This window comes from Callithrix jacchus, chromosome 17 (genome assembly GCF_049354715.1).
Source record: "Callithrix jacchus isolate 240 chromosome 17, calJac240_pri, whole genome shotgun sequence".
NCBI lineage: Eukaryota > Metazoa > Chordata > Mammalia > Primates > Cebidae > Callithrix > Callithrix jacchus.
Genome location: NC_133518.1, coordinates 56,285,001 through 56,309,337, shown reverse-complemented (window position 1 = coordinate 56,309,337; position 24,337 = coordinate 56,285,001). Strand labels below are relative to the sequence as shown.

The following is a 24,337-nucleotide window of genomic DNA, read 5'->3' as shown; positions in this document are numbered from 1 at the left end:
ATTTTTTGGATTTATGAGGATAAGTCCTGCTTTGGCAATCTTGTAGATCCCCAAGAGAATAGTTAAACAGTGATTAATCATTGTTTCTTCACTGAGTGTGCAGAAAAGAATGGAAAAGCTGCATTTCACACTTCTGAAGCAATTAATCCCCATGATCTTAGCCAGGTTTGTCTTGTAGATAAGTCGGGATACAAAACGGTACCTAATTTATCAATGTATGCATGCCATAAAGTATAAAACACACAATTTATTTCATATCATTTATAGTCAAATGTAAAAAAAGAGTGACTTTGCCATATCCAAGAGTGTTTCCTACATTACCTTCATATAAACTAAGTACCAGAGATTACAATGGGATTCCTGTTTATTGTGCACATCTGGTGCAGTCACTATGCATTTTCTCATTCACTTGCTGGCATTTTTAGTGATTGTGGCATAAATCACCTTGCTAATCAGAAACATAAGTGACGGGAAGTCATCTCCTTTTTTTGAACAATGGGAAAAAACATATGGCTTCTAAGACAGTACTTGGCTGTTAGACTATTTATGTGGCATTATATTCTGTATTTAGAATTTCATATTAATTGCAGTAGTTTGGTTGAAGGGATTGAACATTCAGGGTTTGTGGTCAGAGTATTTGTTTTATACCTCTTTCATAATAAATAAGCAGGAAAGGTATTTAGAAACTTTAAAAAATTTAATTATCAAAGGGTAGTGAATATGATAACTTTTTAATCCTTGGCTTTATGATACTTACCCACCTATTCCAACCACTTTCATTTTTCTTATTATTGAATGAGAAGAAAAGATTCCTTTTAAATATGTACATTTCAAATGAAAATTTGTTCAGAGAAGTTTTTAAAAATTTCTAAATACAAAGATGTGAAGAGTTTTTGAGATGAAGATGAATTAAAGACAGTGTATATTTAAAAATGCTTCTGTGTGTGTTTACTTAGATGCACTGATACAGTAATTCCAAGTTAAAAGTTAGTTTTTAATTGTATCTATTTCAAAACACTGCACTGATCAGAGTAAATGTTACTGTCTTTAAAGTACTAAAATGTAAATTGATAGTTTGCTTTTGTGTTTTTTGGTGAATTGCTGTTTATTAGTTGGAATTGCTTTTTGCAGACACTACAGCTGAAAGGAAAAGATGAAAGTAAAGCTTTGTAAACTCAAGAAATTTTTATATGCAGACTTTAAAGACTGCCTTCAATATCTGTGATAGAGGGCTTGCTGTAGGTATGATTCCCCGCCCCTCCCTTCAAAGCGTTGTAAATATAATAGCCTTTTATTCTTGATTGTATAATACTTACCTACCTATTCCTTACCAATTTCATTTTTCTTATTATTGGGTGGTAAGAAAAGATTCCTTTTAAATGTGTAAATTTCAAATGAAAATTAATTTGTTCAGAGATACTTGCATCTTTTACAGTTTTTTCCTATATTGCATGTGATTATAAATTAAGGAAATTTTTAATAAATATATCAACGCTTATTTATTAAAATTTGTGTTACTTCATTTGAAGTGTTCCCCTTGGGAAGATGTACACATAATTCATCAATCAAAGTACTTGTGGAATGCCTGTTTTTGAAATTTCTGTAGTGGAATTGATGTCTAACTGCTCAAAATAGGTATTTTGAAGGGAGATAAGATTCATTTTGTGTATATATGTTCTAGTATTTTTCTTAAAAAAATCAATCATTCATAATAGCTTGTCTTACACCTTGTGTATACCTTGTAGATAATTGGGCACTATGAATAGAAATACAGTTTTGAAAAACTGCCTGGATTTTAAATAAATGGCCATATTTATCCATTTTGTGTTAGAAATCTTCTGTGGTATTGTCTCAAGGACCACCTGCAGCAGGAGTCCACAAATTGAATAAATGCAACATAAGGAGAGGATTATTTTTGTTGTTGTTGCTTGTTTCAAAAATGCAACCATCCAGATTCTCTATTAAGGTATATTGTGATATTTTAAATATTATAGTTATACCTTCTTTGTAGATTAAAATTATCCAGTGCTTAGAATCGACTGAAATCTGTAATTTACTGCCTCACTTCTTGGCCGTTCTTACTTTCTTCATGCTCTTAAAATCTCCATCACCTCTCACCCCTCATTATTTTTTTTAAGATTGAGGTGAATTTCTTGTAGAGATCAATTTAAAAGCAATACAATTTTAAACACATGTGTATGTATTTCCTTTTTCTTCAGCAAAATGTAAAAATTCTAGGAGGATTGGATGTTAAAATCCAAGAATAGTCAATTTAAGGGATGGCTATGAGTATCAAAATAAATGAGGAGAAATAAAGAGTTCTATTCTTAGTAACTGAACATTTTGGAATTTGTCAATAATGGCACTTTGAGGAAAAATTTCTTGCATAAAGCACTTGATGGGAAAAATACATTAACCTAAAATATGTGAGTATTCATTATGTTTACAAAGCCAGGAATTTAATTTCTAGATGTTTATCAGTTTTTGAATGAAATTGAACTACCAGTGATGTTGATATTCACTGTACATTTGGTTTAAATGTTGCTTATATTTTTAGAGAATTTGCATTATTTTCTTTTAGTTCGTTCTCTGTCTCATTTACATTCATAGTTTGTTGGTGTATTTTACCCTTCAAAGTAAATTCTGAACTAAGTACGGAACTTGCAAGAAAAGTTAATGTTCTTTTCTTATATTCTCATGGCATAAAGAACGAATCCTCCCTATCGTAGGGATAACCTTACTGATAGTTCCCAGCCAGGCAGGTCATTTCCTGCTGCTCTTCTTTCCAGCATCCCTTTCCTTCCTTGTGTTTGTCTGGAAGTGGCTTTTGGAATGTCATAGAGGTGATATCCCTACCAATGGTGAAGCTAGAGTGCCTTCTAGTCTGTGAAATCCTGTGGGGTAGGTGGTATGACACTGTTGGCCTAATCAAACCAAAATTCAGGTGAAAATGTTATTTGTGAATTTTTTCCAAGAAAGGGAGGCTTGAATTTATAAATGGAAAAGCTTCTTTGAGTAGTATGTGTAATTCAGAATTTTTGTTATTTATTTATTTATTTATTCATTCTTTTGAGGCAACGTTTCACTCTGTCACCCAGACTGGAGTGCATGTGTGATTAAGGCTCACTGCAGCATCAACCTCCGGGACTCAAACAGTCCTCCCACCTCAGCCCCCACTACAGATGCATTCCACCATGCCTATGTAATTAAAAAAAATTTTTGGAGAGATGGGGGTCTTAGAATATTGCCTCGGCTGGTCTCAAGTCTCCTGGATTCAAGCAATCTTCTTGCCTTGGCTTCCTGAAGTGTTGAGATTACAGGCGTGCGCCATCCATCGCACCTGGGATGTTGGAAATTTTTAACGGAGTATATTAAGTATGAGAAATATGGAACAAGAAAGGGTGTTGGTGTTTAAATATTTCTGTCTTTTGTTGTATTGTTTAAGGCTCTTCCTGGCTAGCATGTTTCCAGTGTGGTCTTCACTTGTTGCTCCTGTAGCAATTCTGCCTTCTCTGGGACTATAGAGGTCAACAGTGTATTGAGGAACTGCAAGTAGTTTGCATTTGCAAATTGAGTAAGAATGAGACCTGAGACTGTAGATACAAAGTCTAGATTTTTGAAGAATCTTGTGGGTTATACCAAAAATTTGGGCTTTTTTTTTTCCTAGAAGAGGAAAGAAGAATGAAGGGTAGAAATAGTCGCAAATTGCAGTGCTAGGCATTGTGATCTACTGCAGAAGTTTAAGCCAAGGAGAGGTGAGATCAGATTTGAATGTCAGAGCATTTAAGTGAAATTTAGCAATTAATATGAGAGGCAAAATTCAAGAGCTCAGATACTTATAAGGAGGCTTTATGCTAAATTAAGTCAGGGTTACAGGTAAGGGAGAAGAAAGGACTAACTTGACCAGATCTAGTGGTTGATTGCATCTGAGAAGACCAGAAAGGAAATACTGGCATTTGACCTGTGGGAGAGGTTGGTTGGTGATGCAATCCCTGCAAGAGAATACAAGAGGAGCAGTTTGAAAGAGGGTGACTTCTGTTTGGACATCTTACTGATTAAAGATAGGAGATGGTTAAATGTACGGATCTTTCAAGGCCAGGAGATAAGTTACTGTAAGAGATATGTACTTGGAATCACTAACATAAATGTTGACATTAACTTATTTAAAAATTATTTGCTAAGCATTTTTCCAAGCATTGTGTTTGGCATTGAGAGAACAAAGATGAGTAAGTATATTTGATGGGTTTCTAAGGTTGCCCAGGGATTATAGGTAGAGATAAGGAGAAGTCCTTGGATAAGTTGACTACTATCAAGCCAAGTGTTGGGAAAAGAGAAAGTTGTCAAAGAGATGAAGGAAGGAAGCAGTGAATAATGGTTGGCCTGAATGCAGAGCTGGAGACAACAACATGACAGTGTGATAAATAAAGGGGTCAGAAGTAAAGTGTCAAAAGTGCTTGTCAAATTTGACATCTCTATCTAATGTGCCTTGGAAAGCAGTTGGAGTGGTTTGAAGGAAAAATCAGCCCACAGGGTAGTTGATATATAAATGGGACATGAAGCATTATAGACTATTGGTGAAAGGTACTGTGTTACTATTATCTGAAGAGCTGACTGTTAGAGGGGGACACAGGGCAGCAGAGGTTTGTTCTTAATTTAGAAGAGTCTTCAAACGTTTACATATTGGTGAAAAAGGCCCAGAAGGGAGAGAGAGAGGTTGATGATACAAGAGAGAAAGCAAGTTAAAATGGTAAAATGTGGATCTATGTATATGAAAAGGTGGAAAAGATTTGGACTTGCTAATGGAGGGGTTAGTGTGGATTTGACATTGACAGTTCAGGTCTTCCAGGAGGCAGTTGCCAAGATGGAATTAGAAGCTTGGAAGAGTGCTTGCAGGGAAATCTTAGGAAGGTTAAGAGAGAGAGAGGGAGCAGGAATAAGCAGGGAAAGCCTTCCAACTCATGTAGGTTCAACACCTGTGTTAAGAGAGGAGTGAGGAAGACAGATTGGAGAGGAGGAACCTCAGATTGCAATGTAGTTTCCAAAAAGTCCCAGCGGAGACAGTGGTGAGGGGATGGTGCAGTAGAAAGAGCAAATTTTACCTATTAGAGATGCCTTGTGTTGGCAGGATAGGTTTTCTTGCAGCCATCCCTGTCATTGCCTGGGAGCTGTATGGCCTTGTGTGAGTGTGGGGAAAGTATGGCCTTGTCTTGAACACTGCAGAGAATCCTGAAAGTATGAAAGCTGGATATTGTCAGCTGACTGTAACTTCTCACAGCATTTTGTCTCTGAGTAGTATACCTCCTTGGCTGCCACAATGGATGTAGATGTTTTAGTTGGGTAAAAGGGTCAAAGATAGAATGAATTTGTTGGTGCATTATTTCCTCTCCTTTCAGGAAGTTAGGTATAGAGTAAGAGAAGGTGTGTGAGATTGTGAGTGTTGGGAGGTTTTTGGGACCTGATTAACACAGGCCAAAGAGAGATCAATGGACTGGCGAGACATTAGTTGAAATAGTAGCTCATAGAGTCTAGGAAATGAAACTAGAAGGAGAATAAGAGATTTAAATTAAATGAAGTCAAAGAACTAGATTTTTCAATGAGTTTGAAAGTATTTGTACCGAGAGTTCAGGAATAAGAGAACTTAAGGTTAGAGGGAATTGTGATGATAAAGTGGTTTATTAGTTTAAGATTAATAGCTGAGCTACAGGAAATAGTGATATTTTGACATCCCATCATGTGAATCGAGAATAAAATGTTAGCACAAAATGACAATTATATGTATGCATAACAGAATCATAGAATCATAGCCATAAATACCATGAAAAAGTATAAAGGTATTATAGTTGCTTAGTTTTCACAGTGTGACTAAGTTTCAGAGTCACTTGTAATAATCAAGTTTCTTAATTGACTAAATCTATTCATTGTCGGGGAATGCAGTTTTATTTTTTCTAGGATTTTGTTTTTTTATATGTTCTTTTTCTTCATTTCTCTTACAGCCTAAGAAAATATTTTAGTGCTTTTTTATTTCTCAAAAAGAGAGTCTAGCATGTTGCCCTCTTCTAAAGGATCTGTTTGTGTCTGTAAAGGTCACCTCGTAGAAACGTTAGAGAAGTGAAAAATCTCAAAAACCTGCATATCCAAACATGACTTGAACTGATTAAGGGACTATAGCAGTATTAAATGCATGTAAACAACTTTTCTGTAGCACTCTTTTTGTAGAGGGGACTTAGAGGTCGTAACAAATAACTTTAGTCATTAAAATAATATAATAAGATGGAATGATGGAAGGGGAACATGATACTGCCGTACAATAAAATAGAGGATTTTAGATAATAGACATATGAGTGTGCAATGTAATTTTTTTCTCCTTTTCTGTATATTTGAAAATATTCATAATAAAATACTGAAAAAGTAGAACATCTGCAACTTTAAATGCATCAAATATAGGATGACCTAGTAGATACAGAGAGACAAGTAATAAAACACATATAGCAAAATGTCATTTGTAGAATCTAGGTAATGGGTATGTGAATATTCACTGTAACATTCTTATAACTTTTCTCAAAAGTTGGAAAATTTTCAGAATAAAATGTAGAAAATAGTGTTATAAACAGGTTTTCTACCTAGAGATCTGAGTTGTAGTTGTGTGATGTTAGGCAAGTTACTCTATCTGTGAGCCATGGCTTCCTCATCTGTGAAGTGGGCTTGATGCCTAGTTTGTAAATTGTTTTGAGTGTTAGAGAAAAAAAAAAATCTGTGGAACACGGTGGCTCAAGCCTGTAATCCCAGCACTTTGGGAGGCCGAGGTGGGTGGATCACGAGGTCAACAGATTGAGACCATCCTGGTCAACATGGTGAAACCCCGTCTCAACTAAAAATACAAAAAATTAGCTGGGCGTGGTGGCGCGTGCCTGTAATCCCAGCTACTCAGGAGGCTGAGGCAGGAGAATTGCCTGAACCCAGGAGGCGGAGGTTATGGTGAGCCGAGATCGCGCCATTGCACTCCAGCCTGGGTAACAAGAGGGAAACTCCGTCTCAAAAAAAAAGAGAAAAAAAAATCTGTCAAGCTGCTGGCAAATGATAGGCTTTTGATAATGCTTCTGATAATACTGAAACTATATACTTCAAATTTATATATTTGTGTCTTGGTTCTTGCTTAATGTTTTTAGAATTTCTGGATATATGGGCCAGTTAACTTACTGGATAGAACTAGGGATAAGGTAAGGTCAAGGCCTCCACTTTCAGAGTCTGTATGTTTCATAGAGGGTAAATCTCTGAGAGACAGTTTGAGCTCTACTCATGGAAAGTCAGAACAATTCTCATACCAATGACTTTCTGGTACTTGTAAAAAACACTTTTGATGTACCTTTTAAAATATTTTTATTTTATAAATTGCTCATAAGTTCTCTAAAGTGGAGGGACTGTATATATGTCTTTTTTTCCTTTTTCTTTCTTTCTTTTTTTTTTTTTTGAGACGGAGTTTCGCTCTCGTTACCCAGGCTGGAGTGCAATGGCGCGATCTCGGCTCACCGCAACCTCTGCCTCCTGGGTTCAGGCAATTCTCCTGCCTCAGCCTCCCGAGTAGCTGGGATTACAGGCACGTGCCACTATGCCCAGCTAATTTTTTGTATTTTTAGTAGAGACGGGATTTCACCATGTTGACCAGGATGGTCTCGATCTCTTGACCTCATGATCCTCCCTCCTCGGCCTCCCAAAGTGCTGGGACCACAGGCGTGAGCCACCGCGCCCGGCCCTGTATATATGTCTTAATTGATAATTTGATGTGAAAATATGTATACCACGTGTCACTGTTAGGTTTTTTGTTGCATTGTTTTTAGAATATATAGTAGATAAAAAATATATTGCTTAATAATCAGTAGTTCTTTCTCCATCGATGACATGCTTTTTATTTTTTCCTAAGAAAAGTCAGTTATCCTTCGGTTCTTTTTAAGAAATAAAGTTGGATTTCTGGTTTAAGCTTCAGCCTCAAGCTCATTTATAATATACAGTCCTCTTGTTTTTTTATTTGCTCTGTTTCATATGCAGGGTGGATAAAAATTACTGAACTTTTTATATTTATGTAAATTTATTTAAAATTAAATTCAAATTTACTACCATATGCCTCATGGGCTAAACATAATATAGACTATTATAATCATTTATATAAATTGATTTTAAAAACCAGTTCAATATGTTGAATCAATATGTCATGAATTTCATATCTATATAGTTGTCATCCTAGTAAATTCCATGACATGTACTTTTACAGCGTACAGCTTTTAAATAAAATTGAATAGACTTTTCTAGCCTGCATTATGGAGGAACTTCTGTTATCATCCAGTTGACTGATTTAATATTAGAAAAGAACCATGATGCTTAAATATGAACCAGCCAGATTTTGTATATCTATCAAATCTTTTAGGATTGGGTTTTTATCTTTTGGTGAGGTTTGCTGATTATTCTCTTTTTGCAAATTTTTAGATGATGTAGAATAACATGAAAATAAATACTTCAAAGGGTTATTCAAAGAGCGCCCTTGTTCTCTTTCTGTGGGTATTTGCCAGCGTATGGCTACAAATATTTATGAAACGCTAGGGTAGTTACAAGGCATATTTAAACCCATGTATCTGTGTAATTTGTCAATTGATGAAGAATACAAGCACATCTTATGTGTATGCAGGGCAGATCTGTGATTTTTTTTTGAAATTAAAATGCATCAACGTATTCAGATAGTTGTGGAGAGTACCTTATTAGGAATACCAAATGCTATATAGCTACATGAATAAAAAGTTAAGGACGAGTAAAACTTGGATGATTTTAAGATAGAAAGAGGAGATAAAAGGAAATATTGGGAAGAAAAAAACCAGGCAATATATAATGTTATATGTTAGTATTATATATAATGTTATCCTCGAGCAAAAACCTAGAACAATAGTAATGAATTATAAAATATTAAATATATTTTCTATTGCTGATACAGAATACAAAGTTTCTTTTTATTCTTAAAAGATCTTTTTATCATTTAAAATTTCAAACAAGGGAAATTTAGTATAATCAACTTACATATTTGTCATTGACCTTGAATCTTAAACAGTGCAATATGTAAAACATTCCCTATGCCTATGTTTTTACCAATAAATGAAATTTATTGTGAAATTGTAAAATTTTTTTATTAGTAAAACCTAATGTTTATACTACTGAATGCCTAACAAAATAATATTTAATATATAAACAAAAGCAGTTTTCACCAACTCTTTGACAATGTTCTCTTTTTGTAACCAAATTATGTTAATGTAGTTGACCTGCAGTTAGGCTTTATGGTTATAAAGAATTAGAATAATCTATTTTTGAAGAGTAATAGAATAATCTATTTTTAAGAGTAATATATACTTTTCTTTAGCAACCTCTCTGTCACTCATTTGCTAAATATAAATTAGTAATGAAAATGTATGTATATTATGTATTCTTAGAGAATTTTTCTTAAACAATTGCCTGTTAGAGTCATTTGTTCTGAAATACTATTCCTCCTACATTCAAAAATAAATGAAAAATGTAGAAGGGTGTTCACCTTTATGTTGCCATTCTAAATCCCTTCTAGAACATTATTATCAAAGCCTATGATGCTCCACAAAGAGAAGAGTTAGAATGGAAAGCAGAATTAGTATACTCTTAACTTGTTATTTTGATTCAGTAGGTTGGCTTTTAACTAGTTTTGTGTAACCTGAGAATTTTATACCTGGATGCTTATTCTTGAATATCTTTTGGTCTTTTATACTTATGTGGTTCTTACCTTGTCGTATATAGATTTTGTTTATTTAGAGCAATTTCTAGTTGTCTTCAGAAAGCATCAAAGACTGAAGACTAGGTAATTTATTTTCAATGTGTAGTATTAACTGCTGTGCTGTATATACATTTTATATTTATGTCAGGAAAGGGTTGCAGAGGGGTGCTTTAGAACCACCTTTTCAGCTCTAAATAGCTATTGTGTACATATGGTAAGGTACTGCTGCTTAACAATTAGTAACTGCTTTGATGAAACTAAATTACATGTTTAAGTTCCCATCAGGAAGTCGCTTCACATATCTGTATTAATGTATTCAAGGCTCGAGAAGGAAAGTTAATTTTCCAGCTTAAATATTTAATTCAAGCTTAAAATTTAGTCTGTAATTAGAGCTCCCAAATGGCAGGAACATGGAGTATTTGTCCATTTTAATTAGATTGTTGTTTACCTATTAATTATATATCATATCTTGTCATATAGTTTTGATGGTAACAGATGGTGCTAGGAGTTAGTAAGGGTTTGAACAAAATAAGATTCCACATGATTTATTAAGTTGCACTTTATTAGCGAGTGGTCTGCTTTAGTCAGGTTATTCTCCCAAATAAGGACTGTGAAACATTTCACTAATTTTGGTAATTATTCTTTTGTGGACTCTTAAGAAATATTGAGCATAAAAAGTCAAAGATGAGAGATGTCTACTTAGAAACAAAATGAATTACTTGAGGCATCTTTATATTTAAAGAATATATATTACCAAATCACTTAATTGGTATGAAGTTTAACACATTTTGCTACGACAGTGTTGGGGAAGCAAAATTTCATTTATTGGTAAAAATGTAGGCACAGGGAATGTTTTATATGTGTATATACAATTATGATTTAGGATAGGAAAATAATTGGATGATGATTTAGTTATGTATTTCGAAGACATTCCTTCCCTGAGTTTTGAATTTAACAAAAAGACTAGGTTCTTTGTTTACCAAAATATTCCAAGAGCAGTCTCTAGTGTCTAGTGAAGTTGATCAACAGAATTTCCATATTCAAAAAGTAAATGTCAACTAAATAGAAAGGGCTTCTAAGTTTGTTTATTCAAGATTTTATTAATTTTTCTGGTTACCTACTCAGCTTTCTGAAGGGAATAAATTTTATATATGTATATATGCATATATGTATGAAGGGAGATAGTAAAACAGAGGAGTGGAAAAGGGAGAAAAGGAAGGCGGGATTAACATTTTAGGCTTTTAGTCTTAAGTAGTTTATTTAAAGTTTACTGGAATCCTTAATGTCATTAGGTTAAAAGTAAGTTTGTGTGACTATTTCTTAACTCTTAAGGTTCTTATTCTGAAATTGATGATTAGTCTTCTATAGCAAAAAGTAAACAGAAGCCCCTTCTTTTATTTATTTCAAGATTTGGTCCATAAGGGGATCCCTGATTCGTATATATCAGATCTTCAAAACTGTGGCCTTTGTTACCTGTTACCCTCAGTAAGCAGCTTTGTTTTTGTTAGTTGTTGTTATGTCTTGTCTTGTTTTTGTATTTTAGTTCATCTATCTCTACTTATCAGTTTTTAGAAATAAAATTTGCCTTTTGGTGTCATAACTATTAATAATTATTTGTAGTGGGGTGGTATTTTAACGTAAGTGCGTAATTACAGATGTTAATAGCGGACTCTTAGGTGTGTAATCCGCGAACTCTTAGGGTGTACAAAATGCTCACATAACAGAATATATTAAGCACTTAAGCTTATCTGTGTTACAGAATTGAGATCTTTATCACTATATATTACGATGTCTTTAAAACTGTTTGATTTGTTCAGGAAAGAGAACTAAGTGATTTTTTTTTTCTCTACTGAATGAGGAAATAGTCACTTTAATGTGGCTTTAGTTTCATGTTTTTTCTCCATAGAATACTGACTGCTTAAAAAGCGATCTCAAATATTGTGCTGTAATGTTATAATATAGGAAGGATACTGCAGTATAGTTATGGTAATTAAAGAGTATATTTGGAGGAAAAATTGTATTTCATTTAGAATACCTTGTAGCCTTAGCTTGAGAGTTTGAATTTTTAACATTTCTTCCCTGTGTGAAATGTGGGGCTCTATTTCCTTTGGCAAAGTTTTTCAAATGTAACATAAACTAATTTTCACAAAAAGAAATATACTAAATTAAAGCATGTAAATTACTATAATTTGAAAAGTTATATTTTATAAAGGAATGAGTAGATTATTTCTTTTTGTTAAAGCATGCAAAATACTGTATACATTGGTTGTGTTGCTTTATATGAGGCAATAAATATGTAAATAAAAGGCTATTTGGTGATATTAACAGAAACAGCGGTTGAAAATAAAAATTAGGTTTTCTTTGCAGTTGATTCTTTTTAACTCCTGGCCTATCACTTTGCCCTTGGAGAGACTTTTATTTCAACAGCCAGCCATGTGTATATTTAACTTTTTCAAAGAAAATTGTAGTACTGATTACTTTTTCTGTAATTATTATGGTCTTTCTTTTCTTAAAATAACAATAAATGAAAAATATTTAGGAAAATGTAATGATTGATGAATTAGTCTTACTACCTAATGCTGGTTTCAACCAACATAATCAGTTAACTGATACTCCTTAAGGACTTTAAACATAGTACTCAAAAACTATTACTGAATGAACAGTTAATGTGATTTGGAGAAGTGTTGCTGAGGTAGTGACAGTTTGGGAAAAGATGATTGTAGGACTGACCTCCTAGTGATCTGCAATCAATGCTTTTAGACAGTGTCTTAAATAAATTAATAGCTTCCATTAAATCTAGTTCCTCAGACATGTAAGGCTCCCCAGAATAGGTCTTAGGAGTAGTAAGTATTGGGACAATAACAACTAAATACTAATTATTTCAAACATCAAAGAACAGAGATTAAGAAAAAAAACGAGTAAAACTAACTTTAGAGTTCTCAACTTTCACTTTTTTCTACTATAGTCTAGCAAAAGCACAACAAAAATGAATATATGTTATGTTTGATTTAGGGGTCATTTAATTTTTTTCTTCTAATTTTTTTCCCACTCATGAGACTACTGTGTATTGTGACAGGTTCAAAATTAATCTGCACGATGTTCAGATCATCATGATTTGATGTCTGGATGCTGATTTGTTTTTAACATATAGGAAAATATGAAGCCATTTTGTCTATGCTGAGTATTTAAGAGAGAGGGGAGGATTTGATGAGATACTCAGCAATAGTGATGGGGCATACATGGGGTATCATCTAGCATGGTGGGTAGCATGGGTGAATGCAGATTCTAAATATATTAGAAGTACTTGTTCTTCTTATACATACTGTATATCTGCCTGCTTTGGCTTTTCTGTTCCTTTTGAATCATATGACCTTGCCTAGAACTCCTACCTCCTCCTTTCTTCAAGAATCAGTTCAAATTAATTTATCTTGTAAATTATTTTAGCTTGTACATTCATTGTCACTTTGTGTGTATACTAATTATGTTGAATTATAATTATTTGTTTACATGTTTGTTTTCTATTAAACTGTAGGCCCATGTAGCTTAAGAGAGGTAGTTACTTAAATTTTTGACTCCAGTGCTTTCAGCACAGTGACTTGATTCATAATAGAAGTATAATAAATGCTTGTTAAAAATGAATAAAAATATTTCACTTTATAAGGTGTGGCTATCATGTAAGAGAATATAATAGGTCTGTGAGGACTTTTGTAAAGTTTTTCAACTTTTAAATAATGATAAAAATACTTTTACAAGGCAATGTCTGGAGAGGTTGTTTTTTTTTTCCTCCAATTTACTTTTCCAGATTAAACTATCTTTATTTTTTGCTAATGTACAAGTACTTCATGTCTTTGCTAAAATAGTCAAACAATACAGAAATGTATGAAGTTAAAAACCACCTGTAATTCTTTCCCCAGTGATAACCATTGTTTCTTATTTGAATATGTCCTTCCAGACTCCTTTTTAAAAATATCTTCATCTCTCATTTTCTTTTAAAATTTTATACTGTTTTGAAATCTTAATTCTTTATTTGAATTCTTCACATTGTGAATCTATAACCTCGTATTACACAGAATGTACTTTGATAATTCCAGATGACATTTTCAGACCTTAAGTTAAACTTTACTCCAGTTTCAAATATGTTTTTGCCTTTGCTTCTATGATATTACACCTTCTTATTTTCCTGACTGACTGTGTTTATATTCCTCAAGATCTAGTGCTTTTCTTTTCTCACTATATCCTCCTCTTGGCAATCTGGTCTGTTCCTATGACTTCAGTTAACCAATTTGTATGCAAGACCCCCAAGTTAACAGATCCAGCCTAGACCATTGTTATGACCTCCTCCAGGCCCACATATCTTTTTGATGTCTTTTTTGGGTTCCGTGATGGTTCCTCAAATTTTATGAGTCTAAAATTAAATTTATTATATTCTTCCTTTATTCAGTCCTTCTCTGTCTAGTTTTCCCAATTTTAGTCAAGAATATCTTTCCAGTTGTACAACCAGAGAACTCTCTCTTACTCATCATAACCAAACTATCAACAAATATCCCCTTAACATGTACTGAACTTTGATATACTTATGGATTTGTTTAGGATTTAGTTTTAATCTGTTGATCTGTATGTCTCTCTTTACAAAAACCTTACAGTTTTAAGTAACAGGATTCATCATTTTTCTATATAACAGGGCTATTTCCTTTATATAATTATTCTTTTAAAAATTGTACGTATTCTCAGAAATTTAGTCTCACAATCCCTTGAAATTTTTATCAGATTTGCATTAGATGTACCGATTACTTGACAGAAAATTTATATCTCCCCAGTAATGAGCATTCCTATCCAGGAATATGTTGTGCATCATGATTTGCCATTTAGGTCTTTCAAACAAGTCACATGTGTTTTTATATCCAGGTTTTCACAATGCACCAAGTCTGTTGTTCTTGTGCTGGGTTATTTTAGTTACAGTTTGTTTTGGTTTGTCTGGTGTTTAGCACAGTCCCTGGCATATCACAGTAAATATTAAATTTTGAGCAGTGTTTAGTATATAGGAAATCTTTTTTTTTTTTGAGTCATGCAGTCTTACTTGTGATTTAAAAATTTTTTAATTTGATTATCTTGAGTTTTTGTAGATACTATCAGGTGCAAATTATATTTTTTTCCTTTTAAAATTTATACTTCTAATTTCTTTTTCTTGACCTGTTGGGTTGGCTAAAATCTGTCTTAACAATGTTGAATTAATAGGTTTGGCATTAATAGCTAATATGTTTAGATGACTGTTTTTAAATGTCAGTCCATTTATGTTTTGCCATTATAAATGCTATTTGTGAGTTTTTTTTTTTACCCTAATACTGTATTGAGGAGTGGAAGTTTCATATTTTGCTTGCTTAGTTTCTTTTTATTTTAATTTAATTAATCAAAATTTTTTCAGAGATGGGGTCTCAAGTCTGTCATTCAGGCTGGCATGTAGTGGCACAGTCATAGCCCATTGTGGCCTCTATCTCAAGGAGTCAAGGAATCCTCCCTCCTAGGCCTTCCAAGTAGCTGGGATTACAGGTATGTGCCACCATAGTCTGCTAATAGAAACAATTTTTTTTTTAAATCAAAGGTTTGGCATATTCAGTGACACATTGTTACGGTCTTTTCTCCTTTAGTTGACTTACATAATGAGTTAATAGACTTTTTAATCTTTTACGGCTCTTGCAGTTTTGTAAAGATTACTTCTTGTTCATGATACACTGTGAGATCATTCCTCTTGTGCTCTCTAAGTCATGTTTTGGTGTTAGAATCATGCCAACATAAAATGAGCTGGGAAAGTTTTGTTATTTTTGGAAAATTGTCCTTTCTTAGAACAAATGTGTTCTTATTTTTTGTTTCATTTAGATCTTCAAATTTGTTGGCTTAAAGTTGTACATAATTCTCCTCAGTCTCCCGCTCAAATTTTTAAACAGTGTTATTGAGTCCTGGTATTAAATTATTTTTCTTGCTGTTACTAACAATACTTTGTTTTTTCCCCTTTAAATTGGTGAACTTATCAAAATTTAAGCTATTTTATAGAGCTTGCAAAGAAGGAAGGAAATAGCTTGTTTTCTTCTCTCTTTGCTAATTTATTTGGTTTATTTTGTTTTTCTGATCTTAAGTGCTGGCTCATTTATTTGTTATATTTTCTTTTGTTTTACATTTAACAGAGTGTTAATCTATGATTTTTTTCTCTTACTAGAGCTTTGATTGAATCCTCTTAAGTTTTTATGTATATATGTAAAAAAGTGTGTATCGTATGTATGTGTATGAAATTAATTAGCTTTTAACCTTTTCATTATAACATAGAATACAGATGCAGAAAATCGTTCAAAAGAAATATATGTCTTGGTGAATTACTATAAGGTAAACGTGCTTGTAATTATTACTTAGGTCAAGAACTAGAACTTTACCAGCCATTGCAGTAGCTCTTTCTTGTGTTCTATGCCAATCACAGCCCTCTTCTTTCCTCCAAAAGTAACTTCTGACTTTCAGAATGATAATTTATTTCTGTTTATGATATTATCACGTAAGTGTGCATCTCTAGACACTAGAGTATTGTTCATTTCAAAAAACTATATTTGCTGTTTTTTTTTTTCTTTTCTTTTAAGACAGGATATTACCCTGTTGTTCAGGTTTGAGTGCAGTGACACGATCATAGCTCAGTACAGCCTTGAACTCCTGGGCTCAAGTGATTCTCCTGCCTAAGCCTCCTGATTAGCTGGTATTATAGATGCATACCACTATGACTGGCTAATTTTTTTTTTTTTTTTCCTGAGACAGTGTCTCCCTCTGTCGCCAGGCTGGAGTGCAGTGGTGTGATCTTGGCTCACTGCAACCTCCAACTCCCTGGTTCAAGTGATTCTCCTGCCTTAGCCTCCCAAGTAGCTGGAATTACAGGTGCCTGCCACTATGCCTGGCTAATTTTTGTATTTTCAGTAGAGATGGGGTTTCACCATGTTGGCCAGGATGGTCTCTATCTCCTGACCTCTTGATCCACCCATCTCAGCCTCCCAAAGTGCTGGGATTACAGGCATGAGCTGCTACAACCGGCCTAATTTTTAGATTTTTTTAGTCAGCTGTCTCACTTTGTTGCCCAAGATAGTCTTGAACTCCTGGCTTCAAGTGATCTTCCTGACTTGCCTTTCCTAAGTGATGGGATTACAGGGGTAAGCCACTGAGTCTGGTCCGTATTTGCCTTTGAAGACTTTCTTAGTCAATAGATTTTTCCTCTAGTCCTTTCTTTTCTTTATATGTTATTTACTGAAGAACCTCGTTTGTTTGACCTGCTGAGTTTTTGCAGTGTGGATTTTTTTGATTCATGGTGAAGTTAAATATTTTGTTCTATATTTTTTTCCCAGTTGGCGGGTAGAGTCAGAGTTTGATTGGATTTAAACTTAATCTCTTAGTTGAGACTATAGGTGCCATTGTATTCTCTCATCAAGAGGCACATAGTATCGTTTTTAATTTTTAAATGTTGGCAGGTATTGATTCTCAAAACCTACATCCAGTAGCTCATCATGTCATATGTTATATAGTGTTTTTGTTGTATAAACTAACTAGAAATGAAATCTGTTTCCCTTTGATTATCCAACAAGGACTTTTTTGTCATTAACAAATTCTAGATTTGTATTGTGGTCAGTGAATGTGGATTTCACATTCTTGCAACGTATAAACAGGATCTTTATCTCCTGTTACATGTGAACATTTGCAAATGTCCTATGATGTTTGTAAACATTCTCTTATTTTGCTTGTCATTTAAATGTTTGAGGCCGAGGCAGGTGGATCACTTGAGATCAGGAGTTGGAGACCAGCCTGGCCAACGTGGTGAAACCCCATCTTTACCAAAAACACAAAAAATTAGCTGGGTGTGGTGCTGCATGCCTTCAATCCCAGCTATTTGGGAGGCTGAGGCAAGAGGCTGAGGCAGGAGTATTGCTGGAACCTGGGAGGCAGAGGTTGCAGTGAGCCGAGATAACAGAGCAAGATACCCTTTTTTTTTTTTTAATGTTTTATATTGATATAGCTATTAAATGTGAAGTCAAATTTATTTCAGAGAAAGAGAATGGGAAATAGATCATAAAATATTTAGGAAATTGATGTGGAAAATGTGGGAATGAAAAATCTAGTCTCTATTTTGTGATTAAAGGCTGGGAGTGTGATTAAACATATGATTTAGAACAAGGGTTGATAAAATCTGGCCCATGAGCCAAATCTGGCCTGGCATTCATTTTGTACAACTTACAAACCAAGAATGATTTTATGTTTTTAAACAGTTTAAAAATTCAAAGGAGGAGTGCTATTTCTTGACATATGAACATTATATGAAATTCACATTTGTGTTTATAAATAAAGTTTTATTGTAAAACAGCCATGCTTATTAGTTTACAGCAAAATTACGAAGTTGCAACAGGTACTGTATGGCCCACAGAGCCTGAAATATTTACTATTACTATATCTAGTTCTTTTTCTGAATAATATTGCCAATAACTAGCTGAGAACAACCCCTTTTTTCTCATTTTTCTTACTCTCATTTAATTTGGTATTCACAATAAATAATTTCTTGTGGGAGAGCCTTTTGCAAAAAATATTCTCATATATAACTGTATGAATTCAACCTGTTCATGATTGTTAGTTTTTTATCACATTGAAATTCATTGTTTTTTTGCCTTTTTTATATGATGATTAGATACTTTTAAAATAGAAGTTTGTTTTATATTGAGTATGTTATTAAATCAGTGGCTTTTCCTAAATGCTCTTCAGACGGTCTTGGCAATGACTACTATTAAATTATTATTTAATGTGGTAATTTTATATTGTACAGTTGGTTACATTTGTGTTTTTCATAAAGATTTCCTTATTTTCATAAACTCACGATGTACCTTAAGTAAATATATTGTTAAATCATTCAGAGAGCAAATCCTTTCAGGTTTTGGAACAGGATTGTGATTTTATTAAGGTTTAAATTTTGGAGTTGACTTTCTTTTCTTATAGTATCATGGTTTGTTGTTTTTAGGAACTATAAAGTGGAATTATAGTAGAATAAGAGTTCTCGAAAATGTCTACTCTGGTAGTATGTATATGAATAGAGAGAAGAACTTGGTTGTTGTAAATGATACAAATGGATTACTCTAATGTGCAAGAGATAGATTTTGTATCGTGAAAATTTTTAATGTTTTCCTAACATGGTTGTACTGGGTAATCAGAAAGCCTGGACTGACTCATTCTTAGAAATGAAAGATACCCTTGTTTTGTTTGGTGTATTGCTGTGTCTTTCTCTGTGTCTGTATCCTGATTGTTTTACTAAATACCTGATATTCATGTCCTGATACATTTTGAAATATTAATTTTTAACATTAAAAACATTCTTCCTATGGCTGTTGCTTGTGTTCAGATACAAAGAACAAAAATCAGTTAGGCATGGTTGCATGTGTCTGTAGTCCCAGCCTTGAGGGAAGGTGTGGGTGGGAGGATCACTAGAGCCTGGGAGGTTGAGGTAGCAGTGAGCAGTGATTATGTCACTGCACTCCAGCCTGGGCAACAGAGTGAGACCCTGTCTCAAAAATAACAACGGTAACAACAGCAGCAAAAACAAACGAAGAATGGCAGAAGGTAGACCACAAATGGAAGTTGTAAGGAAAGCAAGCAAAATATATTTCCATTTTAGTGCTTGTTACCAGCAAAGTTGCATTGGTAAACTTTATATATTTATTTGAAGGGTTGACGTATTGGCACACAGACTTCTTATCCTCAGCAACACACATCCAAATGGAATGTTAATTTATGTAAGCCGTTGTGTGACAAAGTACCTCTGAGTAAAGGGAGCCTATCACTCTGTGTTTTGTTCTCACATATATAGGTTTCATAACTATCTTGTTTCTAAAATTGTTCGTGGACGATATTTTTAATTTTTATTATGATCAGTTATTGATTTCTAAATATCTTGTATATCTTGTTCTAATTTACCAACAAATAGTTAAAATTTATACCTGTTCTTTGGCTAATCAGTTAAATATTTATCAGCACTAACATGCTTTTTCATTAATGTTAAGCAGTTGTTTTTATTTTTTATTTTTATTTTGTGTTGAGAGAGGAAGGTACTTTAGGTTGTGTGACATGAACTTTGTCATAATATTAAAATGTGCATTTGCTTTGGCTTTTCCTACTCTGACTTTTCCTACGTGTGTTTACCAGTGTCTTAAATGTTTCTTCTACTTGTTTATCCTTCCTTTTATTTCTATTTGTATTTGTCAAAACAAAAGAAAGTGATCAGTGAGTATAGTTCACGTCTGTATGTAAATTATTGTTCTAAGACAGTTAATGGTAACTTCATGCTCTTAAGGGCTCTGTGGTGTATAACAATCATTGATGGAAAGTTTTCCTAAGTAAATTGTTAATAAAAATAATTAAATTATCAAAGTTTGAAAATGAGTTACCCTTTGGATAAAGCTAATATAAGATTATCTTTTAAAAATGTCACTCATGATCAGTTACATTCTATTAAGCTCTCAGGGATGGGACAGAAAGATATGCAAAAAGACATGCCACAATCAAACCTTATGTTCTTGGAGATTATTCTGATACTAGCTTGTAAGGTGGCATCGTGAGGCAGAGAAACCAAAGGTATAGAGGCAGGCTCAGTAGTTATTGTAATGTCTGTGGTAAGCTGTGAGGAGAACCTAAATTGAGTAGTGAGTGGTTATGAAAAGGTGAAGATAACCATGAAAATACAGGAAATGGAAATGAATTTTAAACCAATATAAATGTCTTCTTTTTTGTAGGTTTAAAAAGAAACAACTAGGCCCGGCATGGTGGCTCATGCCTGTAATCCCAGCATTTTGGGACCCTTAGGCGGGTGGATCAGCTGAGGTCAGGAGTTTAAGACCAGCCTGGCCAACATGGTAAAACCCCGTCTCTACTAAAAATACACAAAAAACTAGTCAGGTGTGGTGGTGCATGCCTGTAGTCCCAGCTACTTGGGAGGCTGAGGCAGGAGAATCATTTAAACTGGGGAATTGGAGGTTGCAGGGAGCTCCAGCCTGGGTGACAGAGCAAGATTCTGTCTCAAGGAAAAAAAAAAAAAGAGAGACAGCAAAGCCATTAAATATCAGCAATTTCAATGGTTAGGCGTGTAAACCAAAAATAAAATTCTAAGCCCCCAACCAACTGAGTGGATCCTTTTATTGGCCAAGGAGATTCCAAAGAACTCCAAAAAAACTCCCTCAGGCCATGACGGAAATGAAAGGTTCCTCATGGCTCATTTGTTACTCTTCTTGCTTTGGAGTTCAGGCACAAAACTGACCAACATTAACGTTAAAATAGAGATTATAACACTGACAAAATAGACTCTTCCTAGAACCAGGATAACAGATTCCACCCAGACTGTGGTATAGCATCACATGACAGATAGCAGGCCCTGTAAGAAATCTAAGTATTTTACCCCATATTTGACATATTTTGAAATGGACTTTCAGTGTTGTCTCTTGTAGGGGAAATTTACATTCTGAATAGAATCCCATTCCTATTTCCTTCCCAGCTGTTTTTCTGATCCTGAAGAGATTAGCTGAGAGTTCAATACCTTTTAAAGATTTGAATAGGAGGTTGGGCGCCGTAGCTGACGCCTGTAATCACAGCACTTTGGGAGTCCAAGGTGGGTGGATCACAAGCTCAGGAGTTCAAGCTCAGCTGGGCCAAGATGGTGAAACTCTATCTCTACTAAAAATGTAAAAATTAGCCTGGTGTGGTGGCGGGCACCTGTAATCCTAGCTGCTTGGAAGGCTGAGGTAGAGATTCGCTTGAACCCGGGAGGCGGAGGTTGCAGTGAGCTGAGATCGTGCCACTGCACTCCAGCTTGGGTGACAGAGCGAGACTCTGTCTCAAATAAATAAAAATAAAAATAAGAGCGGGAAACATTTGCCATCTATTGCCTCCATAGGTGGCCACTTAACGGTTTCAACTAATCACCAACTAGAAAATCTTTGAATCCTCCTATGACCTGGAAGCCCTGTTGCTTTGAGATGACCCACCTTTCCAAACCGAACCAATGTATATCTCACATTTATTGATTCATGTCTTATGTATCTCTAAAACGTATAAAATCAAGCTGTAACCTAACCACCTTGGGAACATGTTCTTAGGACCTCTTGAGGCTGTGCCATATTTCATGTTCTTTACTTTGGCAAAATAAACTTCTAAGTTGATTGAGACTTGTCTCAGATACATTCTAGTTTACAGAATTAATACATCGTCAACTTGCATTAGAAAAAAAGGACAAGGCCAGTATGTGGTGGCTCATGCCTGTAATCTCAACATTTTGAGAGGCTGAGGTGGGCAGATCACAAGGTCAGGAGACCATCCTGGCCAACATTTTGAAACCTTGTCTCTCCTAAAAATACAAAAATTAGTTGGGGCATTGTGGTGCGTGCCCGTAATCCCAGTTACTTGGGAGGCTGAGGCAGGAGAATCGCTTGAACCAGGAGAATTGCTTGAACCAGGAGTTGGAGGTTGCAGTGAGCCAAGATCGTGCCACTGCACTCCAGCCTGGTGACAGAGTGAGACTCTATCTTAAAAACAAAAAACCCCCACAGATTTTAAATAGATGAAAGGAAGAGGTAATGGAAGGTCTTTATGAATTATAAGGAAACTCAATTGACACAAGCATGGAAAGATTTTATGGTGAAAGTAGATGTGTGTGTGTGTTTTTTTTTTTGAGACAGGGTCTGCCAGGCTGGCGCAATCTTGGTTCACTGCAACCTTTGCCTCCTGGGTTCAAGTGATTCTCCTTCCTCAGCCTCCCAAGTATCTGGGACCACAGGTGCACACCACCATGCCCAGCTAATTTTTGTATTTGTAGTAGAGATGGGGGTTTCACTATGTTGGCCAGACTGGTCTTGAACTCCTGACCTCAGGTGATCCACCTGCCTCAGCCTCCCAATGTTCTGGGATTATAGGCATGAGCCACTGCTCCCGGCTAGATGTGGGGTGGTTTTTAATACCCAAATTCTACATACACTTTACGATCCAGGCCAAATCCCATTTGTGAAAAGCTTTTACTCGGCATCCAAGTGCAGAAAGGTGTTTCATGATGGGAGAGAATAAAGAATGTATGTATTATTCGTCAATAACCTTTGTTGGTTTTCTAGAACATGTTCCTTAGCATAACGAAAGAATAGTAAGAAAAAAAGAAAAGTATCTCTGTGCTTCACCTCTACTAGAGTGTGTCCAAACTAAGCCTCTTAGATAAAATAGTACCATAGGCAGGAAGTTTTATTTTGCCATTTTGCCATCCCTTGAAGGCATGCACCAGCTCCACCCCAGGAGAGCTTCCCCACTGTTTTCATTAGCTATTAGCAGCCATTAGAACTCTGACTAGTCTCCCACATTACTCTTCTGTGAGCTGTGTTATGATTTCTCGGAAAGATTGTTTTTGAAACATGTTTCTGGGTGAGTTCCTTTAAAAGAATGGATTAGTAAAATTTAGTTAAGGACATTTTGTATTGACTAATAACCTCTTCACGGTCATCACAAGCTGTTATGTAAAATTTAGGTTATTTGATGCAGTCTTTTCTCACCAAATATATTATGCTGCTGTAGAGTAGTGATTCTATCTTATATGTCCTTGTATTCCTTAATTTAGGAGACTGATGAGGTGAAGGTTGACTGGCAGAATAGTACATGCCGTGCAAACAGAAGATACTACACCCTTACACTGGTGTAGTAGGCTGAATGTTTAGGGAAGATGTTGATAATGATTTAAAAGAGGGAAGGCGCGCTTGTCCATAGAAAAATTCAGCCAGTTCCCTATTGGTAAATGCTTGGATTGTTGTCAGCATTTAGCTTCCGTAAACAATGTTGTAATGAGTAAGCTTATATAGGTCTTCAGTCTCTTATCTGAAATCCATAAGGGGACTAAATGTTTTAGTATTGACAATTTTTTGGATTTTAGGATTGTTAACATGATACATATTCTAAAATTATAGAACACTTCCAGTGGAGGCAGCACTCACTAAATAAATAAGTTACTATTTCTCATGGAAAATGTGTGATTATTCACACTGTTGGCTAAATAAAGACTATAAATAGCTCTTTATCAATTTAAAGTCACATTTTGTTGCCAGACGACTTTGTGTCAAAGTTAGGATATTGCTTGTGGTTTTTGGAGATTTGGGACATGTACATATGTATGTGTGTGCCCTTAGACTTGTAGGAATAATTTCCAATGTGGATTTTCTGGATCCACAGAAAACGCATCTGTAGTTTTGTTAAATAGTACCAATCCCCCTCCTTTGGTGTACCATTTCCCACTTTTCTCAGCAACGTGTGGGGGGAGAGCTGGTCTTTCCCAATCTCACTACTAATGTGTGTTGCCAGGCTTGGATTTTTGCCAGTGTAATAAGTAAAAAAACAGAATCTCATTGTACTTTTACAAGGGATGTTTTTAAAGACAAGAATTGCAGTTCTTACGGCTTTGGCTAAGGACTTTGTGTACTGACTGATAACCTCTTTACAGTGATTATGAAGAGTTCCTTAAATAGCAGCAGGGACACATGA

General features: G+C 34.7%; 1 protein-coding gene across 50 annotated transcripts in view; it reads left to right on the top strand.

Moving 5' to 3' along the window:
* TBC1D5 (TBC1 domain family member 5) overlaps window positions 1-24,337 on the top strand; it is a 562,606-nt gene that overhangs the window by 145,631 nt on the left and 392,638 nt on the right. For 9 of the 50 annotated variants that reach the window (XM_078354365.1, XM_078354356.1, XM_078354345.1 and 6 more), the window contains one exon: window positions 15,201-15,325. The exons of the other annotated variants lie outside the window; for them this stretch is intronic. The gene's annotated coding sequence lies outside the window, so the exon portion shown is untranslated. The remainder of the gene's footprint in view (window positions 1-15,200; window positions 15,326-24,337) is intronic. 50 annotated transcript variants of the gene reach the window in all.